We start from the raw sequence: 10,279 nt of genomic DNA, 5'->3' as shown, positions 1-10,279 counted from the left end.
TCTGATGCATAAAAATATTTTTAATCATAAAATGAATATTACTTTGCATGATAAATAGGTAATATGTGAAAAGAAAAAATAGACATCAGTAAAACATTGCTTTACAAACCTTAAGACTTAATAAAAAAAATTAGATATTTTGTGTATGAGAACGTTGTAATGTTTAATGATAATCTGCCAAATTTTGTAAACATTTGATTACTAATTTAAAAGTTATAGCATGAAAACTATAACAAGCACAAAATGGTTATGAGGTCGGTCCCAGGGACTGAGGCCGTGCTGAAAGAGTTAATTCGCAGGGAGCTAATTTCATATGTTTGGCTGGCAATTTCTTTTTTTCAAAGTGACAATGTTTCTGAGCAGGAATACTATCAATTAGAAGACAGTCTGGACTCTCATTTTTTTTCTGGCACCTTCTTATTTTGGTCTGTCACACTCTACACCTCTTTAGGAGTTTTTACCTTCCACCACTTACCATTCATATGTTCGGCTGGCAATTTCTTCTTCTTTTCAATGTGAAAATGTTTCCGAGCAAGAATGATATTAATGAGAAGACAGTTTGGACTATTCCTTTCTGGCACCTTCTTATTTATGTTTGTCATACTCTACACCTCTTCAGGAGTTTTTGCCTTCCACCAGTTGCCATGTTACCACATCATTCTCTTTGTTGGAGAATTGTTCTTCTCCTTTCTTCCCATTGCTTCCAGTTCTCTTAGGGGATTTGTGGGTTTTCAACATGTACACTTCACACCTGGTTGATATTCCCGTGGTAGGCATGGCTCAGATACCCTTTGTGGTGCTTTGCTCTTATTTACATGTGGGAGAATTAAGTACTTCACATCACGAGTGCTTGGACTTTGGTAAGTTAGATATTTATGTGTTCTTTGTCATCGCAGTTACTTGAGATGAAATGTAAGTTAGATATTGATAATTATTTTGTTTTTTTAGGTAAGTTTAATGGCTTTGCACATTCATTAATATTATGTACTTTGTAGACTCAGCACATTTAATGAGTTTGTTAGTCCATTATCAATAAGAACTTTAACTAGGTATGTTTAGAGAGATGAGGTTTCTAGATATCAGTAAGTTTCACTCAGTAGTGGACCACCACTCATAAACTTCATGATTAAGGCAGAAGAAGATTTCTGTCCTTCCCTGCTGACCCTTTGATTGAATAAATTGGGGTCAGTCTGCTTTTCAAATTAGGGAATCGTGGACACCTTTGCACTTTCTCTGGTGTGACATTCCTCTCAACTCCCCACCGTGTTTACTTTTCCCATTTTTTTCTTCCAGTAGAGCAAGGGAGTCCTTGACACAACCCAGTTCCCAGCTGCTGGGGTGATGGACTATGGAGGTTTAGAAATTTTCTTTATCATACACCCTCATGATTATCCACAAAATGAGAAGAGGGCAAAACTAGTTTCCCTCCTTCCATTTCCCCTGGATGCTTTTTCCTAGGTGGACAGATGGTTGAGTGAGTTATGATTTCTGCTTGTAATACTGATTTACAGATATTGCCCTATTCTTACGGTTGAGTTGAGGAAATGCCATGACCCTGTAATGCTGGGTTTGGTTTTTGTACTTCTTGCTCCTAAGATGGTTTTTGGGAATTTGTCTGGTTTTAGTTGAAAGCTTTCTCCTCCTAATTCTGGTTGCTTGACATACAACAAACTGTTTACTTATGGGTGGTGTTGTTGAGAATATATAACATGATCCACATGCCCTAGATACTATGTTTATGTTACAATATATCTTTTTTTGATCCTCAACTTCATAATGCCAAGTATGAGTTATGGAACCTCATCTTTCTGGTTGAGGTTGCATATGTACATAGCTAATTCTGTTCATATGTTACTATGGAGTGCACTTCTCAGAATGAATTACATTTGTGCACATCTTCCTAATGCTGAGGATGTGTTATGGAACCTGGCCTGTTCAGTTGAGGTTGTGTATTTACAGAGCTAATTCTGTTTATATTTTACAATTGGGTGCACCTCTCAGAACAAATTGCATTTGTGCACATCCCTTTTTTCTTTTCTTCCTGTGTGGGATTCATTTCCTACTTCAAGGACAAAGAGCATGCTTGTTTCAGAAGTAGTATGCTTCATTTTAATCTTGGAGCACACCCATTCATTTTGGGTGGTTGCTTTTGACTTGGTTTCTATGTTGTGTACCTAACCCAGCCTCTCCACTTTTGCACTGTAGGATTCTAGTTTTGTGTGAGAAGAGGTAAGACTGTATTGGAAGTTAACATTTTTCTTCCACTGAAAACATATTTCTGGTAGATACTCCCCACTCTTTCTCCCTATGGCTGCTATTCTTCTTTTAGAACCTGCCAATTTTCGAAAAGTGAGGATTGAGTGGGAAAAGAGGAAGCTAGCTGCACCAATATAGGTGGTGCAGTACTATTGGTGGAGAGTAGTCACATGATGTGTACGTGTTCAGAAATGGTGCAAAATTGAATGGGTGTATAGACTTGTGCACTGATTGTCAAAATGTTTTTAGAGGACAGAAGAAGATCAAGATAGTTTTGTGTGAGTAAGTACAGGAAATATTTTTCACTATAAGAAAAATTTTAACTTCTAATTGCTTAAAAAGATACTTCCAATGTAAAGCTGTTCATGATATCAAACTTAACAACCCAGTTTGATCCCCATCTCATAATTTAAATAAATAAATTTAAAGTGTATTTGCTATTAGGTTTTCTTTAAATGTTGAGGTATTACAGCCCAGTTTGAGGATGTGAATGAATGTGAAAGTATTATATCTCCTTGTTGTATCAATTCATCTTCTTTTAACAACTTGAAATATACTTTCTAGTGAGATATTCTTTACATTGTTGAATATTAAGTGTTGTCAAAATAATTTAATCTTGAAGCTGAGTACTGTTTTGTATATTTTTTGAGTTTCTGAGAGTCCTACTTAGCAAATTATAATACAATGTATAATTATTTAATATATCACAGGTTTAAATTTGACTTGTGAATCAATTAGTACTTATTTCATATTTTGTAGGTCTAAAATTGGATTTCAAATTTAGTGTATTTTCTAAATGCCCAGATGCATTATAATTTGTGATTCAATTCTATGAAAAAGATTAAACTGAAACAAGCATGTGCTCTTCATCAACTTGAAAATAATCTTAATTATTGTTTCAATAAAGTATACACAAGATAAGACAGACAGAATGTGATTTTGTTTTTTGTTCTTCATCTTACCTATGTTAATTTTAGAGTGAAATTACATTGTTTTCTGGACAATTATAATTTAGATTGTTGTTGTTTTTCAAAAAATTGTTTAATTTTATAATATCACTGTTTTATCATCAGCTTGTGATCTGGTGTTTCCTGCTTGTGTGGTAAATGGAACAGCTGTTGGTAAAACTTTCCAGATACTTTACAAAGATGAGGAAGTTTTACTCAATGACCTAATTGTTTTCAAAGTTCACCTGTTACTGGATGGACACAAGGTAAGTGACAATGTCATAAGTGAATTCTTAACCTCAAAACAAAAGAAAGGAAGATGTAAACATACTATGAAAACAGTGGTTTTCAACCTTTTTTGTCTCTGGATCCATTTGTAAATATTCATGACCGGTCAGGACTCAATAAACGGCTTTAGCACAAAAAGCACTTGGCTTAATAAATAACTAAATAAAGAATAATATAATTTCAAAGTCTTTTTGCAACTCTTTCACACACTGATGACCTAATTTTGGGTTGCAACCCATGTGTTAAGAAAAGCTGTTACAAACACTGTGCTGCCTATGATATTATTGAAATTTTGATTAGTATAATCACAGAGAAATATTTAAAGGGCAAAATTATTATCTTTCAAAATAAAACATTCAATTTTTGCAATAAGATAATATGATATTGACTTATTGAAAAGGATTGAGAAGACAACGGATATGATGATTTCAGGGATAGAGGGGCTGTTTTATGAATCTTTACTTGGTCAGTGTGCTTGACAAAAAATAGGAAATTATTTTTACTTGTTTGTTAGACTGATAAGTTAAATTTTCATAATTTTGTATGTGTAACATTTATGTTAATGTAGACCTGTTCATCCAAAATTGAGGTATATTAGTGCTGAATCTCTTTGTAAGATTCAGAATTAATCAAGCCACTCTGACTGAAGCTTATTTTTACTTGATACACTTTTTCAAGTAGTTGGTGTGATAATTCATTCTGGTATGAGCACATAAATTAATTATATTTTTAAATACAACTATTATACATCTATATATAGTTGATTATTTTTCTGTTGAAGTTTTCTCATGGACAAATAGAATCTATATTTCCTCAACTAGCAAATAAATGAAAAGGAGTATGAAATAGTTACTAAATAGGCAAGATGCACAAGGGTTGATGGCAATTTGTGTAAGTATCTTGTAGCAAGGGTAAATGCTAAGATGTTGTTATGATTTTCAAGTTGTTTTGTTATAATTCTTTTTAAAACATCGTACATATACAAGCAAATACGAAAAGCAAAAAATTTAAATATTCCAATCAAGTTAAAAAAAAGTCTGTGTGACATGATATTTACTATTTTATGACATTTCAAAGGTGTAGAGGTTATAATGCTGGAATACTTAAGTGTTGTACTACAAGCCTTAAATTCAGCTTATAAAATAAGTCAATTACTAACTTGTGTATCCTGCACAAATAGAGCATCATACAATTCTAGAAAATTAAAGGTTCTGTATTAATTTGATTATGTTAATATGTACTTTTGGTTATTACACTGTTTTAGGTTCATGATACCTTCATGAAAGGAGAATTCAAATTGATTGTTGAATTGTGGTTTACTGATCAAAATTTTGGGTGAGTAAAAACTTATTGTTAGTCACATTTAACATAAGTATACAAGTTCCATTGAAGTGATACATATTAGAAGTAATGAATTAGTGAAACTCTCTCACTTCATATAACAAGATGCTTTGTTAATTGTCTTTTTTTCTCTCTCACCCACAAACCATGAGCATTACTGAATATACTGTTTTGCAACTAATTTACTAGGTTTAAGAGCATTAATAAAAAATAAAAGAATTTATATAAACTTTGAACTATACCAATTCAAGCATTGTAGACAAAAAATCAGATTTTTAATGAAGTGTTTTCATTAAAAATTTCTCTGAGTATATGGAGTCAAAGTGTTATCTGCTCCAACTGCAAAGTGATTTTCGTGTTAAGATTAAAAATACTTTTCTTCATCTGAAAATTGTCAAATTATATTTGTGTAATCTCTAAAACACCTAAATGAATTTCAAACTTTTTGTTTTTAATAAAATTTTGTAATTGATGTGTTATTTTCTCTAACCTAACACTATATGAGATTGGCCAATTTGACAAGCCTTGTAACCACTGTAAAAAAAAAAAAGCGAAATAAAACTAAATTACCCTTTTTTCTTTCTAGAATGATTTCAAATTGTAATAAAAACATTTGTTTATCCAAAATAGCTTAAACTCATAATAGTATACATATGTTTCTACTTTTAATGTTTTATTACCCTTTGAATTATGTCTAACTAATAATCCCTATTGAATTATGTAATGCAAAGACTACTTACAAGCTACCCCTAAGTATACCTTGTTAACAATTTTTATTATTATTTTTCTTTATTCTACCTAATCTAACCTAGAAAGTTTCTAATTTTTACATTTTAGGTATTTTTGTAAAAATAAGTAAAGAATACACATGAAAAACAAGAAATATAGTACTTACCTGGGTCTCATTTTTTGCTGTCGACTGTCAATGAAACTTAACCATACTTTTTTATACTAATGGTACTAATGCACAAAATAATTTTTTATCTAATTAAATAATGCACTGAAAAACAGAAAAAGCAGACAGTGTCCTATAAATATCATAGTTTTCCTGGCTTTCTAACTATGCGATAAGAGCTGTTAAAAATTTAACTAAGCTTGTAGATGTGTTTCCTGTGGGAATAAAGTTTGAACTGGAAGTGAAATAGACAATTATCTCTACAGAAAACAACATAATGTAATGCGTCATTTGATAGATTAAAACTTTGGCTTTCTATTGGTTATAAATAATAAAGAGAAGATGTGACAGTTGGGTGTGGCAAAAAGGGGTCTGATTTACTAGCTTATGGCTCTGTAACCAATAAAATTGAAGGCTATAAAAACTATGCTTTTCCTGAGTAGTAGCAATATTATAATGAGTAATTTACATTAAATTCTGTACTTTTTGGAGGGTTGGTAAATAAATTAGAGAAGAGGGAAGACCTAGAGAACAAATGTCACAATTTTAACCTATCCTTTTGCAGCATTCTTAAAGTTTTTTTAAGAAGATTTTCTTATTTGACATTTTCACAAGAATTGCACTGGCTTGCCCTGGTGAAGAGCTCTGAAGTCAGAGCTGTTGAGCCAGTTTTGGATGGATGTGATGCTACAGAAATATTTCCAGCACTTTAAGCTGTGGGTGCATTATGAGAGTGACAATCTGTTCCTTAGTGTGGATGGTAGCATGCTACTGATTGACTTCCATGCTTCCTTTCCATTGGTCAGTAGTTAAGAATTTGGAATGGTGGTAGATAGCCTTAGTTACATTGCCACAAATACAAATAGAATACTTTTCACAATACACTTTTGGATTTAGCTCTGCTGCAAAGTGATTATCATTGGGGATTGTTGAAGTACACTTAATGATAAGCTTGTTAAGCTACCAAAGAAACATTGAAATTAAAAGCAATAAACATATTGTTTTGAGTATCTACTGAAAGTATTTTCAGCAGTTGTCATCTTATTCGTGTATTTTTAACTTTTATATATTTATGTTTCTCAATTGAGATGAGGTAAATGATGCAGCTGTAAGTGTTGAGAAATGGCTGTACCTGTCTGATATACAATATATATATATATTATCTAGCTTTTCTTTAACATTTTTAAGTTTACTGAAAAGTATTGACATAAATATTGCATTAAGTAGAATTTTATTTATAAAAATATTTCTTCCTAACACAGCTGCAACAAATATAATGTACATAAATGTTTGTTGTGTGTTATCCCACTTAATTCACTTGTAATGATATTATTTGGTTTGTGGCTAGATATTCTCTTATCAGTTGTGCTGTGTTGGAAAATTGCTGACATCAGAATTAAGAATTTTCATGTAAGCCACATGTTCTTTAACTCTATCACTCCCAGGCTTGTCAATTGTTTTATTCCATTGTAAAAAAAAATACTGGATTAACTATTTGAAACTTCAAAAGAACATTTACAGATTATGTAGCTTTTGCAAATAAAATATTTTATATGTGATATCTGTATGAATTTCTAGCTATAAAAATTTGAAAGATTTTACAGTGATCTATTTTTATTTTATAAAACTAAATTAAAAAAACATCACACATATTGTCACTGTGTTTACAAACACTGGTATACAATAAAAATAACTTTTTTACCATACCAAAATTGTAACAAAACTGACTGTTTTTTTAAATTGTTATTCAAAAAGTTTTATTTGATTTTTGTAATAAGTTTTAAACTTCTTTTATTTTCATTTATATGTATTTTTACATTTCTTATTTTCAATTTTCTTTGCTCATTCTAGTTGTCACTTAGGCTGATAAGGCCTAATGTAAACAATGCCTAAGAACAGTTTTCTTTCTTTTAACTTTATAAATTTCTTGGTAACAAGAAATTGCATCCTGCATCTTCCTTGCTGTGTTCCATGTCAGGGTCAGTGAGTTTCATTGCTTCATTGACCTTATTAAAGATGTCTGAGAGCACTTTTTGTGTAAGAACTCTCACTGGTGGAGCATCTTCAGCAGCATCACCTGTACCCATGACTTCTGTTTGTTGGGCCAGCTCTATGAGGTCTTTGTTAAACTCTTCCCATGAGAATTTAGTAACTCCTCTACATCATCATCATTAACTTCATTGAAACCAGCCTATTGTGCAGGTGGTTTAAATGTTGTTGTGAATTTGAGGCATATCAGGTTCAAAACTAATATTCATTTATGCAGTCATGCCACAGCTTTTTCCACACACTGTTCATGCACTTGACATTCACTTTCCTTTATGACTCTCCACTGTTTTTCATTGCCATCTTCACCATCAGTCTCCTTGATGAGCTTTGAAAATGTATGTCGCAGGTAGTATGTAGTATGCCTTGAAGATACTGTAGTGAGTACAAGGTGGATATGAGGTCAGTCAAATCGACTGACCACGTGGCTGTCAAGATAACTTGTTTTTAAATGACAAATTAACAAAATGACAAATGAAGGGGCAAGGAATAACAAGGACTGATTGTACATCACATTATGACAATTAGGGTTGAAGAATAGTGATTGGCCAAAAATCAATAAAACTACACTTAGATTTAAGTTACAAAATCAAATTAGTGATATTTTGTTCAAAACTTATGACTTTCTTCCTTTGGGACTATGCATGCTGTATATTATGCTCAAAAAAAAAATGCAAACATTACAAACACTAAAGATTTAGCTCAAAGTGTGCTGAAATTGACCCAAAATCAAAATTTTGTTTTATATATTTTCATATGTAAAATTAGATAAATAAAACTTTATTGAACAAATTTGACCTATGAAATATTTGTGTAAAAAGAATTTGTGGAAGAAAAATACAAGTTTATTTTTTTATTTTAGTGTTTTTCATATATGGGTGTGATAGAGTTACACAGTAATGTAGAGCAAAAGTACCAGTATAACATTTATAGGCCTCTGAATGTAGTTAAGCATGATGATAGGTAGGAAATTGTTAATGTTTTTTAGTGGAGGATGGTTTAGTTGTAAGAAAATATCAGAATGAAAGAGTTTTTAAAGAATTTTTTTATATTTTAAATATATTTTTTCATTGATAAACAGGCATTTGTTAAATAACTGCTGTATAAAAAATTTTCTGTATTACATACAAAAATAATAAATATTTATTCTAAAGTTCTTAAACTAGTGAATGAAATATACATCTTTTACATTTCATTACTGTTCAAATTTTTGCCATAAACTTTTGCCTACTATGTTTCATAGTTTTTTACTGAAAGTTGTGGCATATTTGAAATTGTGTATATTTGTATATTTATCATTTTCTTTTATCTTTCTCTCTGTATAGTCCTGATCAGCACAATTCCATTGAATGTGTTAGTACTCGAACTCTGGAGCTTCATTTTGATCCAGCCAAGGGATTACACCACCATCTACCTGTTCTTTTTGAGTATTTTCATCTATCTGCCATCACTGTTACCATCCATGCTTCACTCCTAGCCCTATGCCAGCCTTACCTGAGGTAAACATGGTATCACAAGTAGATTGTTTTTTACTTGAGTCGTGCATTTTGAAGTCTTTGTGTGTGTTTCTTGAAAAAGCTTTCACTTTGTCATTCTAAAGATGTTATGAAGAAATAAAACTATTGCATCAGAACAACACATTTTTTTTATGCATAAAGATGTTTTTTTTAGAAAACATGAACTGTATAGCTTTTTCTAAACCAACCATTTTCATAATTTTTCATTGTATATATGCGTAATAATATCAAAATGGAAAAATCATGATACAATAATTAGCAGCTTCACATGGGCTAAAAAAACTGATTAAATGGAACATGCTTGTTATTATGGAGTTTACACGAATGCAAAATTATGACTTACAGCTTTAACTCTTTCATTATCATAGTTATTGATAAACAATTTTCCCATTGCCATCATTATTTTTAGATAACAATAAAAAACACAATGACATATTTCAGTCTTTATTTTCTTTTCTGAATCTCGAAATGGTAATTTTTGGAAGTTTAAAAGGGAATAACCTTTCTTAATGGTGGTATGAACTTCCTAACTCACATGTGAGTAATATCACACTTTTCAAGGCCAAAATAAATGTGAGATAGTGTGTCCATTATATGTGCCCATTGAAGTGTTCTGGAGTGGAGACATTTATGTGCCCATGGCAATATTCTAGTATTCTAGAGGTGGATATCCATGTGGATAGAAATATAGCTTGTTGATTACTAAATTGCAACATTAATTCAACATATAAAATGAACTCTGTAAACATTTTAAAGCCTATTAGATAACATTCAAACATTAATTCTTTTGAGACGGGTCACAGGTGAAAGACCATGTCATCTCATTTGTTGACTCGCATTCAAAATTTTATTGAACTACTATTTCACGAATGTATATCAATAAGTTAGGTATAAAGCTGTAGATTATAATTCAAATTTTAGTACTATATATTACTCAATTTCTTAACTTAAAAGCAAATATAAAAAACACAGATAAACATCAATCTTGG

General features: G+C 31.2%; 1 pseudogene; it reads left to right on the top strand.

Annotated features, from left to right (window-relative positions):
• LOC106461443 overlaps positions 1 to 10,279 on the top strand; it is a 70,387-nt pseudogene that overhangs the window by 6,426 nt on the left and 53,682 nt on the right.

The sequence above is a fragment of the Limulus polyphemus genome, unplaced genomic scaffold (assembly GCF_000517525.1).
Source record: "Limulus polyphemus unplaced genomic scaffold, Limulus_polyphemus-2.1.2 Scaffold39, whole genome shotgun sequence".
Taxonomy (NCBI): Eukaryota; Metazoa; Arthropoda; class Merostomata; order Xiphosura; family Limulidae; genus Limulus; species Limulus polyphemus.
This window is presented reverse-complemented; position numbering and strand designations above follow the sequence as displayed.